The sequence below is a fragment of the Cupressus sempervirens genome, chromosome 5, assembly GCF_028749045.1.
Source record: "Cupressus sempervirens isolate cs-2001-9-10 chromosome 5, ASM2874904v1, whole genome shotgun sequence".
NCBI classification, from domain to species: domain Eukaryota; kingdom Viridiplantae; phylum Streptophyta; class Pinopsida; order Cupressales; family Cupressaceae; genus Cupressus; species Cupressus sempervirens.
Window position 1 is genome coordinate 272,392,092 of NC_143122.1, and position 17,585 is coordinate 272,409,676.

The 17,585-nt window shown below is 34.3% G+C and overlaps 1 pseudogene; it reads right to left on the reverse strand.

Moving 5' to 3' along the window:
- Nucleotides 1-312: 312 nt before the first annotated feature.
- The window catches only part of LOC149555619 (endoglucanase 16-like), a 44,758-nt pseudogene continuing 27,485 nt past the window's right edge, over nucleotides 313-17,585 (reverse strand).

The following is a 17,585-nucleotide window of genomic DNA, read 5'->3' on the forward strand; positions in this document are numbered from 1 at the left end:
TTTTTAAATAATTACTTTTTCTATATAGAGAAGTCTTTGACATATTAGATGTCATTTAAAAATAGAGAAATGAAACTACATATTCACATTATATTTTTATGAAAATTATATTGTTTGATAAAATATGTTTTTAAGTGCAGTTTCCATATGAAGAAGACAAATTAAGATTCAACCTTTTTATAAAGAAAACACTTGTTTTTATCTAATACAAAGAATATTGCACAAACAGTGCTCATGGCACTCATTCAAAGTGTCAAAATTAATATGTCCACAAATTCAACATTGTTGGGTATTATTAATATGCCCACAAATTCAACATTGTTGGATGGTTTTGCATGTCATGGCGTACAATTTAGCAAGAACACCTACGGGAGGAGAATTTATGTATGTTGCAGGTTCAAGCATGTTAGATTTGGTCCTGAGTTCTATAAAGTGGTCATATGTATTTGATCCCCCTACAATTTCTCCAGTTAATGTGTTTGGATTAAAAGAATTTGTGTTTAACCAGTTCATGAAGCTTTCAATGCATTTGATCTTCGCAGCTGGTTGTTGATAAATAGAAACTATAGATGCTCCTCTGTGATGTGGTTGCCTTGACTATTTGGAACCATAACTTATCATATACGAAATGCCCAATGGATTCCTTCCTAATACGTAATCAATCTACAAAAGTTATGATTAGGTTTCATTAGATTGCATGCCCCACAACACAAATACAAATATATGTAGCGGGCTTAGTTGCAGCTTTGCAAAGCCCGTAACATCATTGGCTCTATAGATTGTGCTTCCACATGATAATATTTGCCTCTTATCTGATAATAAATCACCGTATCTTGCCAACAAAAAAGCAGCACTAGTAACATATTGAGTATTGGCACCATCTCTAACATACAACAAACCTCCTGCAACAAAACAATTTTAGAGTATTGATATCTATGATTAGAAAAGGAAGATAATAAGATCAATGAGAGTTTGATGGTTATTTGTAGAAAATAAACTATTGTTATCCGTACTGGTGGATAAATAGAGAGATAACCCTAACATGGAGTGCTTTTAACATAACGAATGGGACTATTTTGAAGAAGTGAACACAAAAAGCTTTCTACATGACTTCTGTAAGTTGTGAATTGGGCTTCCTCTTGGAAATATAACTGATTAGTGAAATGCACAATTTAGCTTTAAGCTAGAGTATGTTTATGTTATATTTTATTCAAAAATTTGCACCAATCATTCTATGCTTACATCTATTAGGAGCACTTGAATTCCTGCATATTTGAGATCCCAACTGAATTCATTAACATAGGTTCTTAGATCATCGTGTTGCTTAATGTAGTTTGAATAATATGGAGATATGGTAGCTCTGTATAGCCAAGATGCAGCCCAGAGAAGTTTGTCCTGAAATCATGCTCTATTGATTAAAAATGGAACATCTTGTTAAAAGTGGACATGTTTAAAGAAAACCAAATTATACTTATATTGTAGCTTGAATAAGAACAATAAAAGGGGCACTCTCCTTTGTATGTGCCCTTTATCAATCAGTAAAACTAAAGAGCTAAAGGAAACCTTAAAGAACCAATTAGAATTAAGATGGATGTATAAAAACAACTTCAAAATTTCATGGAATTGGTTGATTATTGAGTGTTAGTTAACATCAAGGCTTTTTAGTTTACTTGTGCAACCAAAGGGTAACAATACCAATTGAGAACATTGGAGGAGAAGGTATGAGTAACTAGGGTCTACCACTCTGAAAACAATAGAGGAGGTAGATAAGGCTGCGACTATTTCTGCTGCAATTTCTGATCCAGGGTTGTCTTTATCAATCTTGCAAAGAGTTCGAGGAGTGTCCATATCTTTTGGATGTTCCCAACAATTATGGTCTACCATGGGATCACCTAACTTTTTTATGTATCAACATCAACATTAATCTTGTTAGTGTAGTATTAAGGTGAGTGGCCTCTAGAAAAGTTAGCCTCATTACTATAAATGCTAATTATTCTATTCATTAAGAAATAGATTTCTTGTGAATCACTATTCATATAATAGTAATAATTGAAAACTACACAATTCAAGATAACAATAATAAATCTCCTATTTATAGAATGCTCATGAGGATATTAGAGAAATTAGTCATACCTGAGGCCACAATTGATTTGGAGTTGCACTAGCCTTGAGAAAGTAGTCAATGCTCCATCTGATTGCGTCCCTTGCATTTTGAATCTCTCCTGCAGCTTCCAACTCTTCCCCATAATCGAGTGTCCCCCAAGCAAGTGTTGTGATAATGAATGCCATGGGAAGTCCATATTTCACATTATTGCATTCTAGTAACCACCAACTAAATCAACTTGCATTTGTAGATGAAGTCAATTAAGAGTTATACTATGATCCACATGTCTATTTTTTATTCTCAAACAAAATGAATAAGGACCAACTTCTACTTACATTTTGCAAGAGCCCATCTGTGAGGCCAGAATCTCCTCTCCACTTAACTTTTTGAGATTATGGGAGTTTACCAGATTGTTGGGCCTCTAGAAAGAGGACAGACTTTGATAGAGCATTTCTTTGTGAACAAACTACCACTTACCACAAAATAGCAACAACAAAACTGACAAAATCTTTTGCATTGCCTTGACACATGTTGCCTGTCACTCGGCACCTTCAAGTGCCGAGAAAATTGCCACTCGGCACCTTCATGTGCCGAAAAAAACTGGCACTCGGCAATAGTTTATGCCAAGCAAAATTTTAGGTTTAGGGTTGTGAGTTTTAAATTGAATTTTATATTTATCACATGGTATCAGAGCTTTGAGGCCCCACATCTACAGTGAGTTAGGGCATTTTTTTTCTTGGGATATTTGACATGGCAATAGATTCAAGAAAAATATGGTAGTAGCCACCACCCTTCAATGGACAAAATTATGATACATGGGCAAAGAAGATGAAAACCATTATGGTTGCAAATGATTTATGAGAGTTTGTAATTAATGGGTTCAATGATGTGACCGACCCAACACAGTATGCTACACTCACCAATAATCAAAAGACTCAGTTGAAGGAGTCAAGGAGGAAGGATGCTAAGGCATTAAGTTTGATTGAAGCAACAATGACAGAGACAATATTCTCCAAGATTGCAGCAACAAATTACGCAAAAGAAGCATGGGATATCCTTGAGACAAACTTCAAGGGGACTGATAAAGTCCGCACTGTAAAGCTACAAAACATAAGGAGGGAGTTTGAGAACCTTTAGATGAAGGAAAATGAATTAGTTGCAGACTTTAGTTCAAGGACCTCCAATGTGATTAACCAATTGAAGTCAAATGGAGAAGAATATCAAGAGTAGAGGATAGTGGAAAAGATATTGAGGAGTTTACCTCATAAATATGACAATTTGGTCATGACCATAGAAGAGGCAAAAGACCTCACTATTTTGACAATGGATGAGTTAATGGGTACACTTCAAAGCCATGAGCATAGGATCAATAGATCTGTATCTTCTTCTTCCAAGGAGCAAGCATTCAAGGCTCAGTCAATTCCAAGAGGAAGGGGGAGAGGAAGAAATGGATTAGGCAAAAACTCCAGAGGCAAAGGCTAAGGTAATGGAGGACAAAGAAATGCTGCAGCAGAAAGCTCAGGATGAGCAGATGGAGCAAGTAGCTCACAAAATACCTCAAGAGGAGGTAAGAAAAACTACAACTCAAATAGGAGTAATATAGAATGCTACTATTGTCATAAATATGGGCATTATGAAAATGAATGCTAGAAGAAGCAAAATGATCATTCAGAAAAGCAAATTTGGCTGATGTGAACATGGGAAGTAGAAACAATGGCACTGCTTTCATCATGTGTAATGTTGGTGAAGAAGGAAGCTCCAAGGTTTGGTACCTCGATAGTGGATGTAACAACCACATGAGTGGTAATGAAACCTTGTTTTCATTCATTAACAAGAGTTTCAAATTAGAAATTAAGATGGGTAACAATGAAACCCTACCAGTTGTTGGCAAAGGATCTATTATGGTCCGCACCAAGAAAGGTGAGAAGAAGGAAATACAAAATATGTATTTTTCCCCTGGTATGAAGCACAATTTGATGAGCATTGGTCAGCTCATTCAAAATAGATATAAAGTGCAAATGGAGAATAAAAAGTGTGTCATCCAAGAAAAGGATGGGAGCAAGAATTTATTTGCAGTAGTTCAAATGACAAAGAACATAATGTTTCCCTTGAAGATAGAGACATGTTTCTCATCTCAAGTTAGTGCTGCACCTCCCACACAATCAGCTCTAAGGAGTGTGATTGAAGACCCCTCATGGCTATGGCACCTCAGGTATGGTCATCTTGGCTATTCTAGTTTAAATTTGTTATCAAATAAAAGAATGGTAGATGGTTTTCCATGTATAAGAAATTCATGTGACAAGTGTGAGGCTTGTATTTTGGGTAAGCAACATAGGCTTCCTTTTAATTCTAGAACTTCTAGGAGGGCTAGATATCCTTTAGAATTAGTGCATACTGACCCATTCGGTCCTATGCAAGTTACTTCCATTGGGAGGAGTAATTATTTTTATGACATTTATAGATGATTTCAGTCGTAGGACATGGGTGTATTTCTTAAAGAAAAAATCTGAAATATTTGATAAATTTGTAGAATTTAAAGCCTAGGCTGAAAGAGAATGTGGACATTATATCAAGGTCCTAAGATTAGATAGAGGAGGGGAGTATACCTCCAATTCTTTTGTAAATTTTTGTAGGAAACATAGTGTAAAGAAAGAGCTCACAGCCAACTATACACCACAACAGAATGGAGTGGCTAAAAGAAAGAACAGGACCATTGTTGAAATGGCAAGGAGCATGATGAAAGAGAAAGGTCTCCCTACTAAAATTTGGGGAGAGGCTGTGGCAACAATAGTTTACCTAATCAATAGGTGTCCTACAAAGGCAGTCTGTGATAGAATTCTAATGGAAGCATGGTCACGAAGAAGATGGATAGTTGGACATCTAGGGGTGTTTGGATGTATTGCATATGCACATGTGCGTAAAGAGAAAATGTAGAAATTGGATGACAAAGGTGTGAAATGTATTTTCACAAGGTATAGCCTAGAATCTAAGGCATATAGATTGTATGATCCATTGAACAACAAGATGATTCTCTCAAGAGATGTGGAATTTCTTGAAAACCAGTCTTGGGATGGCCCAACTGATGAGTCATCGAGCACTTCAAGTAAAGTGCCAATTATGAGTGAAGAAGATGCGCGCTGATGAACAGAAAGAAGAAGGAGCAAATAGAAGAAAAGGTAATCAGGTTTATTCATTTTCTAGCTCCTCTAGGAATGATCGAGTGTCAATGCTGAGTACCAGTGAAGACTGAGCTAGTTGACAATGTAGTAGTAGTGAAGATTCTGATCCCACACTCTCCTCCCTATTACCAAGAAAGACTAAGAGTCTTAGGGAGTTATACCAAGATGAAAGGTATGAAGATTATGATGAGTGTTAATTTTGCATTATTGTCTCATAGTGATCCAATATATTTTGAAGAAGCAATCAAAGAGAAGAAATGGTGTAAAGCCATGGATGAAGAGATAGATGCTATAGAAAGGAATGAGACATGGGAGCTAACTGAATTGCCTCCCAAGAAGCAAGTGATTGGAGTGAAATGGGTCTATAAGACCAAATGCAATGTAGAAGGAAAAATTGATAGGCATAAGGCAAGGCTGGTAGTCAAGGGCTACAAATAGCAGTATGGAAGAGATTATGATAAGACATATGCCTCAGTTGCAAGAATGGAAGCCGTGGGTTCTATCATAGCAATTGCAGCTCAGCAAAAATGGAAGGTATTCCAAATGGATGTGAAATTCACCTTCCTAAATGGTGTATTGAAGGGAGAAGTATATGTGGAGTAGCCACCTAGTTATGAAGTTACAGGTGAAGAGAACAAAGTATATAGATTGAAGAGAGCTCTTTATGGGCTTAAGCAAGCTCCAAGGGCATGGTACAATAGGATTGACTCATATTTGATGAGCAATGGCATTAGCAAAAGCAATGGTGAGTGCACTCTTTACATCAAGGCAACATATGGTAATGTATTGATTATTGTCTTGTATGTAGATTACTTAATTTTTACTGAAAATGACAAGGCTCTAATTGGTGAGTTTAAAGAGGCCATGAAAAGTGAATTTGAAATGATAGACCTAGGTCTCTTGAAATATTTTCTAGGCATAGAAGTAAAACAAATGCATGATGGCATCTTTATCTCTCAATAAAAATATGTAGGGCAAATCCTCGAGAGATTTAAAATGTAGAATAGTAATCCAACCCCCACACTAACAACAATAGGTCTAAAGTTGAGCAAGGAAGACTCTAGCAAGAGAGTGGATCCAACATTATAGAAGAGTATGGTTGGAAGTTTAATGCATTTGACTGCAACTCGGCCAGACCTAATGCATGCAGTAAGTCTGATTTCTAGATTTATGGAAACACCAAAGGATTCCCATTGGCAAGTAGGAAAGAGGATCCTAAGGCATGTGAAAGGTACCAAGGGATTTGAAATTTTTGTATACTACAAATGATGATTTCAAGTTGGTGGGATACACAGATAGTGACTAGGCTGGAAGTTTAGATGATAGGAAGAGCACTTTTGGATATATGTTTCATACGGGATCGGGTGCAATTTTATGGGCATCCAAGAAGCAACCTATTATTGCTCAATCTACAGCAGAGGCTAAATACATAGCAACAAATGTAGCAACATGTCAAGCTATTTGGTTAAGAAGGATTTTGAATGATTTGAATGAAAGGCAAGAGGATGGAACCACAATTTATTGTGACAACATCTCATCGATTGCATTGTCTAAGAATCCAATCTTCCATGGGAGAAGCAAGCATATAGAGATTAGATATCACTTCATTAGAGAGTTGGTGGAGAATGGGGATATCAAGATGAAATTTTGCAAGTTTGAGTAGCAGCTAGCAGACATTTTCAAAAAGCCATTAGGCATTGGAACTTTTGTACACCTAAGAGAGTGTCTTGGTGTAGTTGATTTGAATGAGCAGCGATCTTTGTTTGTGGGTCTCAGGACAAAGGGGGAGTGTTGGAAAAATTAAACATTGAAGAGCCAGTAGGTTGTCCTCGAGCCCCATGCCCATCTACCCTATCTGTGTGTTCCATGAATGACTGGCATTTATTTTTGGTAGGTGAGATTTTGAATTTGGACGTTGAGGGGGAAAATATGAAAAAAAAGAAAATTTTGAGATTGATTATTTAGAGTGTGTGTGATCAAGCAGATTAGAGAGAAGTTGCAGAGTAGAGTAGAGAAGGAAGAAGGAAAGAAGTTTGTGCCTGCAGTTGCACGTGTTTCCCCTGTTCACTTTGCAAGTTTGTCATTGTTGGATTCGACCTGTTGAAGCAGTGATTGCTTTAGGTACCATTGTATGCAGCCATTAGAGCTGCAAGTTTAAAGTTTATTGAAGTTTTACTAGTTTAGGGTTATTTTAGGGTTTTTTGATTGAAGACGAATGCTCCCAAATTTTCTAATAGTTTAAATCTCAATTGAATAGTAAAGAAAATAGGCATACTCGAATCCATTTCTCTTCCTTTGTTCATTGCATTTGAAAAGTTTTGTTTGGAAGCTTAAAGTTTTGGCTCTCTAGTTTTAATGGTGAAAGCATTCACGTTGAAATTTCTTAAGTTTAAATTTTTCAGTTTGAAATAGAACACTTGACATCCTCTTATGTTGTTAATATTTTTTAAGTTATAAATTTTAGTTGGAGCTGAGCTCACTCGGCATCCATTGGTGCCGAGCATTTCCATTGTTGCTAAGCATTTCTTTTGTGTGTCGAGCTAACTCGACACCTACTACATTTTCTTTTGTGTGCCGAGCTCACTCGACACCTATTGCCTATCACTCAGCACCTTCAAGTGCCGAGCAAATTGCCACTCAACACCTTCATGTGTCGAGAAAAAATGGCAATTGGCAATAGTTTGTGCCAAGAAAATTTTTAGGTTTAGGGTTGTGAGTTTTGAATTAAATTTTATATTTCTCACAAAGTCTTCACTTGCATGCAAGTTTGTCTCTATCGCAGGCGAGGCTAGATTTCATTGTTTAGAATGACTAACACAAGAATTTTAAGGCTAGCAAGGACTTCACAAGGCTAGGATTTTGTATAACTTAAATAAACGAGAGAAAAACTAAACAAGTGGAAGATAGAATGGCAGAGTGAATGTTAAACTTAATACAAAACTTGCAAGAGATATAAGTAGATCCCGTGTAATGCTTTGAAAATTAATTATAAAGCATAGTCAAGTGATAAATGGCTGAATTATACCTAGGTCCCTATATAACTTGGTACATAATATCAGATGCTACATTAATATTAGTTTCTTCCCACAAAATAGCATTATCTTCTCCCATCTATCCACCACTTGGTACAGGAGCAGCTCAAATATTCAAGCCACAGTTGAAGATTATAAAGACTGCAAAGATCCTCAAAACAAATAAGAAGGAAGGAATGTATAAAGAAGGTCATCAAATCAATTGGGTAGTCTTGGAATCTATAATGATGCCAAAATAATATTAGGTCTTCAAGATAGGTTTAGGTATATAAAAGAGTTTAATGTTTAATAAAACCATTGTATAGCTTTTCAAGTTGAAACATTAAATAAAAAAAGGTAATGACTAGTTTAGAGGGAAGTTTAGTTTGTAATAGTTTTAAAATACCCAACTCAACAATGATAGTTGGTTGGAGTCAGTTATTATAGGGTGTCTTATAAATTGGAAAGAGTCTCTGATGTAAAAAAAAGGAGAGAAAATATTGGAAGACTGGTATGTATGGACTGGTGAACAACAATATTAAAACTTAGATATTTTGCAACTCAAATTCCATATTGTGGTTTGCAAACTGATTGGTTGGCTCTAAAAATGCATTAATAAAGTTTCCTTCATCATTCCAAGTACTTTATTGATAAGTTTCACGTTATTATAGGTTTGTTGTTATGCATGTTGCAGAACCAGTAGATTTCCTTTAATTATTTATTTGTTGTAGCAGGTTTTAAAAGAAATGAAGATCTTTCCATGAGGATGAAGGCCTGATACTCATGGAAAGAGTTATTCTAACATGTATAATATATTACAAATCAAGCACGTGTAGAATTAAACAAGATAGAGATTCTACCCAAACAAGGGGTTTATTTGCTGATTGGAGACATTAAACAATGTCCATGTGAAGGTGATTTCATTGTTAGTTGGGATTGGAAGTGTGTGTAATCAGGTGATTGAGAAAGACCTAGTTCAAGAGTAAGAAGTGCTAGAAGGATTCTACCATATGCTTCCCTTGTAAATTGTGTCATTTATTATTTTATTTTCATTATTGTGAACTCTCTCCACATCACCACTCCACTTTCATACTCCCGCTAATATTCTTAGTCTAATTTGTCCATCCTTCCATATCATTTTAATTTTTTATCCTTTTGAAAATATGCACATATTACGGGTCATCCCACCTCTCTTCTTCATTTTTATCTCTTTCATCATTTGAAGCATAGGACATCCTACCTTTAGTCTTATCTCTTCCATTTAATCTATATTTTACTTTCCATTCAATTGGCATTGTTTTACCTAGTCACAACACCTTCTATATTCTCTGTATGGAAATAGGGGAAGAGAGTGATGATAACCCTCTTGCTAAAAGAAGTAAGAACCCCTCTATATCCTCCTCTGACAAGAATAATTCTAAAGAGGATGAGAAGGAAGATTAGGCTATGGATGTTGGCAAAGATAAGAATATTAAGAAAGTGAAGTCTCCAATTAAGAATATTATTGAGTATCTGATGTACAATTCTGAAGATGACCCTACAAACAATATTGTGAAAGGGGAGAATAACATCCCTTCCATTTCTATTCAGGGTGATCCTCCAAAACTTGGCAAGGTGAAGGATAAAGCGGAGACCTCCATTTCTTGTGACAATAGGGTCATCAATGAGATGAAAGTCATTAAGGAGGAAGTGAGTAAAAATGTCAAAGATTTGTAGCATGAGGTGGAAGTCCTTTTCTTATACTTTATTGCTCTAACAAAGGTGATTGTTAAATGTGACATAGGGTTAAAATAAAGGTCATTATTTATTATTTATATTTTAATTATTCTCGAGATCTCTAGACTCTTTTCCTTAATGAAAAGCCTCTCCTAATCTTGTTTTATATCTTTTTGGTACTTGCAAAATATCTTCTAGATTATAATTATTTAAAAAAAATGTCCTTACTTTAAAGACTAGAGATGTTGAAAAGATAGTGACGAATAAAATCTATGGACTTTAAATGGTGTTAGTTGGTGATTATATCTAACAAGATAAAACAAACAAACGTTTACTCTTAGAATTGCTTTGAACTTTCACTATATATATGTTGGGAAATAAAGATGATATTGTTATACCCAAAAAAACTCATCATGATAACCTAATATGCTCAAGGGTTAATGATACCAACAAATTGGGGCAACACCATATAGTTTTTATTTCTATCACAAGTATTGTACATTAGTTTGGATATTTATGAGAATAATGAATATAAACTCTATACTTAGGGCATGAAATATGACAAAAATATGTTGTGAACAGTTAATACAAAATTAAATTAAAATTAGAAAGAATTTTTATGATTAAAATATAATGTGTCCTCCCTTTGATTATTTTTCACATCTCACCACCTATTTTATTTTTCTAATGTATACAAGAATAATATATTTTACCATTACATCATAGTTTTATGCTAGGAATGCACAACTTATCCCAAATATAGTAGGCTTATTAATTTGTTATGTCTAATCAACTTCACCTTGGGAAATTTTATTTCTCTTCTTTTTTCTCCTCATTTAAGAGGTACCCGTCCTTTTCTATGTGATATTATATTCTATTTGCAAGTCAATCTTCATTCCATAGTATACTTGTAGAAAATTGTCTTCAAATTTAAAACTATCAATAACTATTGAGAAATAAAATCATAATAACTAAAACTAATAAAGTACCAATTAAATGAAAATTTAGTGGGGTAAAGTAAAATGAATTCAAAATCTAGAAAAGGTTAAAAAAAAGTAATGTGGCATTGAAAAGAAAAATGACAAATTTCACTTGGAAATATAGAATTTCTTTTATTTTAGCTATTAATTGGTTGCTATAATGCTAACAATGTAGCTTGTTTATTCAATTGACATTTCATTGACAAATTACACTTGGGCATGTAAAGCTTCTTTTCTTTAAACCATTAGTTGATGCCTATAATGCTAATGGTGTACATTACTTTTAAGAATCTATATTATAGGCAAGTAAAAGTGCAAAGTGAATTTTAATTTAAACAAAGATGTTCTTGACTATATTAGTTTACATCATTTACCACCTATAAATTTGTGATAAATATAATGAGAGAAAATGTAAGCTCAATTAGTAATTGATTTATGTTAAGCAATAAAGATATAAAAATTTAAGATTTTATATTTCTAGAGCCTAATAGTTTCATAATTAGTTGATGGAAGAAATTACTATTGATAAAAGAGATTTAATAAAACATTGGTATATACATAATCTATCTTCACTTCTATCAAAACCTCTTGACAAAAGTTTTTGGGTTGTATTTTTTTGGAGGAATTTCTTCCTCCATAAGTGTAACCCACTATTGTAAGTTCACCCTAATATCCTTTTGCATGCTAGAAATTTTTCTCTTTTGATGTGGCTATACCCAACAATTTTAATGGTGCTTGAAACTCAAGGAAATTCCTATAGTTGACATGACTACATGATTGTATTCATGAACAAGCTTTTGACCACAACTTTTAGTCTTTGGTTATGTAATAATGTAGTAATGCGAGAGTTCATGTCTTCATATTGTTGTCGCACTTTATTAATTCTAATTTCCATTTAACATGGCAAATAATATTATTTTCATACAATTTCTGATTATAGAGTAATATTAGTTGACATATAAGAATGATATTGAAACTTCTTCTTTGTGCTTTATGATTTATGTTGGAGTTGATGAAATCCAACTCTGAAGACACCTAGGATCACCTGCATGTAAATAACCTATCAAAGGGAAGCCAAGGAGGGAAGAGCGAGGAGCTAGGGAAAAACCCTAAACAGACATGAAAGAGAAAATATGCAAACACAAGGAAAATATGTATTTACAATATGCTGAAAGTCTTATGACATACAATGAGGGATCTCGAATATAAAGAGCTCAAGGAATCTCCTAGAACAAGCTAGAAGATGCTAGGATATAAGTGTGACAACTAAGCATACATCTACATGAGGTGGAAAGTCCTTGAACAAGGTGAGAGGATAAGTATGAATTAGGAGAGAACAAACTCCCATATTGTCAACAGCTTATAACAAACTCCTAGACTACAACTAATAAATGAAATGCATTTACCTAAGTAAGCTTAAGTAAATAGAATAAATAATAAATAATTAATTATTTACTCTGACCCCCCCCTTAAGTGCAACTTAGGGGAATGCTTTAAGCCCACAAACTAAGATGAAATGCAGAATGGGTCCTGGCAATGAGGCCATGTTAGGTACCCATGTACAATGCCAAGAGATGCAACCTCTATAAATGGGGAAAGAGAGAAAACCATGTGGGAAAAACCCTCCCCCAAAACAGGTAAGAACCTAGTGAAGAACTAAAGAAGCCTCCAACTAGGGAAGATGTCTCTACAAACATGAACAAAAGGTGATCATGAAGAGCATCACTAAAGCATGAAGAAGCCGCAAAATCTGTCATCAAAAAGAAACTACTGATCTGAAGAACCTCCATGGAAGAAGAAGGCATGAACTGAGCATGTCTATATGGTAGATGATCCATCTCACCGAAATGAATAGGTAGCTAGCCACTACAATTGCCTTGTATATAGGATCAACCACTGAATACATAGTTCACACTATCGAACCATTGAACCACGAATGCATTAAAACAACAACATAACCCCCCCTTAATGCAGATGGGTTGAGATGATAGGAAACTGAGAAGGTGGGCCAAAAATCTCCTGCAGATGAACCAAGAATGATAAGAGCAGAAGAGGTACAAAACACCCATAAAGACACGGTCAAATTGACTCTGTATGGGGCTAATGTCATGGAAGGGACACTCACTTGATAAAAGAAGATGACACAAACATGGAAACTACTATCCCCCCATGGTGCTTTATAAAAATAGTGCATGTACAACTATCTCAAAACAACGTTCATGACCCTTGAAATGCAAGAGTGACACTTTATCTCAATGTGATACATAAAAGTGCTTCAAAATGATAGCTACAATGATCAAAACCAAAAATAAGTTGCAAAAAAATAAGTTTAGCCCAAAACAAAGGATCCCATACCAAGAAAATGATCCTCAGACCTTAAGCACCCAAGATATCCACCATGGACCGAAAATGCCAAAAAAATGATAGAAAGAGCATGGGGTAGAATCTGAAGGAAATGACAACATTTTTGAAAAGTAGACAAAACCAGCTTTCTAGAAATATAATGTTTTCAAAAAATGGCAATGGGATGAAAAAGAAAAGCTTGCCGGAGTAAAAAATAGGAGTTTTGACTTTGACTGCAACAAAATAGTAAAAACTAAATCAAAACTTGAAAATACCTACACCAATTTCAGATTAGAAAAATACCTCTGTATGCTCAAGTTATGGCCAAAAAATTGAAGGTAGGTCCAACATGAACCTTGGAGAGGTGCAAGAGGCTCAAGATATATTGATGTCATGATGACATTAGCATTCTACAACATTAAATTTGATGACCTGTTAGTCGTCATCGTAAAAAACATGCCACGTGGCAATCCACGCGATAATGCCATGTGGCAGGCAAACAAGGTGGTAGGGTCCACATGGCACTTGTGCCACATGTCACCCCCACAACACGGTGACTAGGCACAAAAAGGCCAACTAATCTATAGAACTGTCATTGATGCTGAGTTGGAGCTAGGTGGTAGAGGAGCACTACAGGAGCAGAGGAGCGGCAGAATAGAGGTAGCGATCTGTAGTTAGGTAGTGGGATCTAGCATAGATGCTAGTGGAGATCTGCAATGGGTGGCAGGTGGGCCACGATGGTGCTACGATTGCGTAGTTGACTGTGGCAGCCCACGAGTTAAGCACGGGTGGCACAATGGCAGCCCCATGGTGGTGCAGTGGTGGCCACCTGGTTGCGGCCCAAAAAATGTTTAAAAAAAAAAAATTCGCTCAAAAATTCGTACGATCTGTATGAAAAGTCATGCAACCAAATTTTTTTCCTCCCGGAGCTCTGTCTCCAAAATCAACAAGTTTTATATGAATCCTAGCTGAAAAATGCCTTTTGAATCCAATGGTAGCATCCATTTGGGTTGAAAGTGCTCTAAAAACTCACTGTTCCCTTGATTTGAAGAAAAAATGCACAAACAAACTAGGGTTTGTGACTTCAAATCATGGATTCAAATTTTTTTCAATGAAGCAGCAACAGGAAGGCTTTGATACCATGTTGGAGTTGATGAAATCCAACTTCGAAGACACCTAGGATCACCTACATGCAAATAGCTTGTCAAAGGGAACCCAAGGAAGGAAGAGTGAGGAGCTAGTGAAAAACCCTAAATAGACATGAGAGAGAAGATATGCAAACACAAGAAAAATATGTATTTACAATATGCTGAAAGTCTTATGAAATACAATGAGGGAGCTCGAATATAAAGAGCTGAAGGAATCTCTTAGAACAAGCTAGAACACACTAGGAGATAAGTGTGACAACTAAGCATACATCCACATGAGGTGGAAAGTCCTCGATCAAGGTGAGAGGATAAGTATGACTTAGGAGAGAACAAACTCCTATATTGTCAACAACTTATAACAAACTCCTAGACTACAACTAATAAATGAAATGCATTTACTTAAGTAAGCTTAAGTAAATAGAAAAAATAATTAATTATTAATTATTTACTCTAATAATTTATTTGTCCATTCATACGTTTAGGTTAGTTATAGTGTTATTGCATGCAATTGAGGTTACTAGAGATGGTTAATTGATATTAGTAATTAAAAATAGGATACATATAAGTGGTCAATCTTTTAATTGACATATTGTTAATTTCAATAGAAATAGTTTAGTTTATTTTATTGTAATATATAACTATAAATGTTGAGTTTTTTTTATATTCTTAAAATATGAATGTTCATAACATAAAGATATGCTAGGAATGCACAACATATCCCAAATATCAATGAACTTAAGTAGGCTTATTGATTTGTTATGTCTAATAAACTTCATCTTGAGACACTTTATTTCTATTCTTTTCTCTCCTCATTTCATAGGTACCAATCCTTTTCTATGTGATATCATATTCTATTTGCAAGTCAATCTTCATTCCGTAGTATACTTGTAGAAAATTGTCTTCAAATTTAGAACTATCAATAACTATTGAAAAATACAATCATAATAACTAAAACTAATAAAGTACCAATTGAATGAATGAAAATTTAGTGGGTAAATTAAAGTGAATTCAAAATCTAGAAAAGGTTAAAAATAGTAATATGGCATTCAAAAGAAAAATCACAATTTTTTTTTGGGAATATAGAATTTCTTTTATTTTAGATATTAATTGATGACTATAATGCTAACAATGTAGCTTGTTTATTCAATTGACATTTCATTGACAAATTACATTTGGGCATGTAGGGCTCCTTTTCTTTAAACTATTAGTTTATGCCTATAATGCTAATAGTGTACATTATTTTTAAGAATCTATATTATAGGCAAGTAAAAGTGCAAATTTTAATTTAAAAAAAACATGCTCTTGACTATATTAGTTTACATAATTTACCACCTATAAATTTGCAATAAATATAATGAGAGAAAATATAAGCTCAATTAGTAATTAATTTATGAACTAAGCAACAAAGATATAAAAATTTAAGATTTTATATTTCTAGGGCCTAATAGTTTCATAATTAGTTGATGGAAGCAATTATTGTTCATAAAAGTGATTTAATTAAAAATTAATATACACATAATCTATCTTCACTTCTATCAAAACCTCTTGACAAAATTTTTTGGGTTATACTTTTTTGGAGGAATTTCGTCCTCCATAAGTTTAACCCATTATTGTAAGTTCACCCCAATATCCTTTTGCATACTAGGAATTTTTCTCTTTTGATGTAGCTATAACCAACAATTTTAATGGTGCTTGAAACTTATTTTATATAAGTATATGTTGGAATTACAAATGGAAACATATACTTCTAGGGAGGGGGGTGAATCAGAAGTTCAAACTTTAGCACTTAAAATCCTTTTACCATTCATTAGATGCATGTAATAAATTGAAATGAAATGTAAAGAAAATGCATCAAATAAGCATACACACATTTGACACCTGATATTATTACCCAGAAATGAGAAGGTAATACTGGGGTGGGGATGACACCCACAATGCTTCACTACTGTAGCAATGAAGTGTCATCTATTAAGGTTACAAAACGTTGACCATGAAATATGATCTACCCTATGAAAGGCCTACCCTATTAAAGACTTACAAGAGATTGTTAAGTCCCACTCTGCTAAAGGATTTTAATACCTTGTTAGAAGTGTGCTTGATTAAAGGACTTTAGAACATTCACTTGGAATGTCACCCTATTAAAGGATTTCATAATGACTATTAGGTCAACCTTATCCAAAGGATTTCACTTTGCTGATATAGTTGTTAGAAAGTAATAGTAGAATGTTTGATCTAATGACTTATAACTTTTTCTTCCTATTTTTAGATCTCAATTCTGTCCTCCTTGATCCTTTCTAATCTGATATGTCAATTTTGTATCTTTGATTCTTTGTTCTATAAACTAATTCTATAATTCTTTCATTTTGCTAAGTGAACTTGAATGATCATTGATCAATTCACCCCTTTTCTTCCTTCTACTTTTCACTCCCATTCCTCTCTTGATTATGGGGCTTTTTCTTCCTTATAATGACTTTGGTGGCTTAGGGTTAGGTATGAATCTATGACTAAGATTCATTCTTTTTTCCATTTAACCTTTCTAATTTTCTAATTGGTTGCATGTTGATTTCATAAGGAACCTAAATAGATTTTCCCTTATCTTTAAACCTTCAAGATCTTTCCATAATTTGTTATAAAAATGGTTTACATAGTTGTTTGTTCCATCAAAAACAACTAGATCTAATTTGTGTTATTCAAGACTTGATAATACTGATGCTTGACACATATTCTAGTTCTATTTTTGGCTCAGCACCTGAATTGCTCAACATCAACTACTTACTCAGCACTTGAATCACTCGGCATGGTCTATCTACTCAACACTTGAGTGACTCGGCACATGAGTGACTTGGCACTCATTGCAACTTGGCATCTATACATATTATACTCGGCATGAACTTAGTAGATATCTTAAGTGTGCTGACACTCAATTTTCAAAAATAATATGAGATCAATAGTCTCCCCCTTTGATATGAGTGTCAAAAACACTTAACTATACATAACAAATCTAGTCTCCTCAAGTATAATACATCCACAACTTGGCATATATACAAAGCTTCAAAAATTTTCAAATTTTTTTAGTAGACTATATATCTCAAAATTTTTGTAAC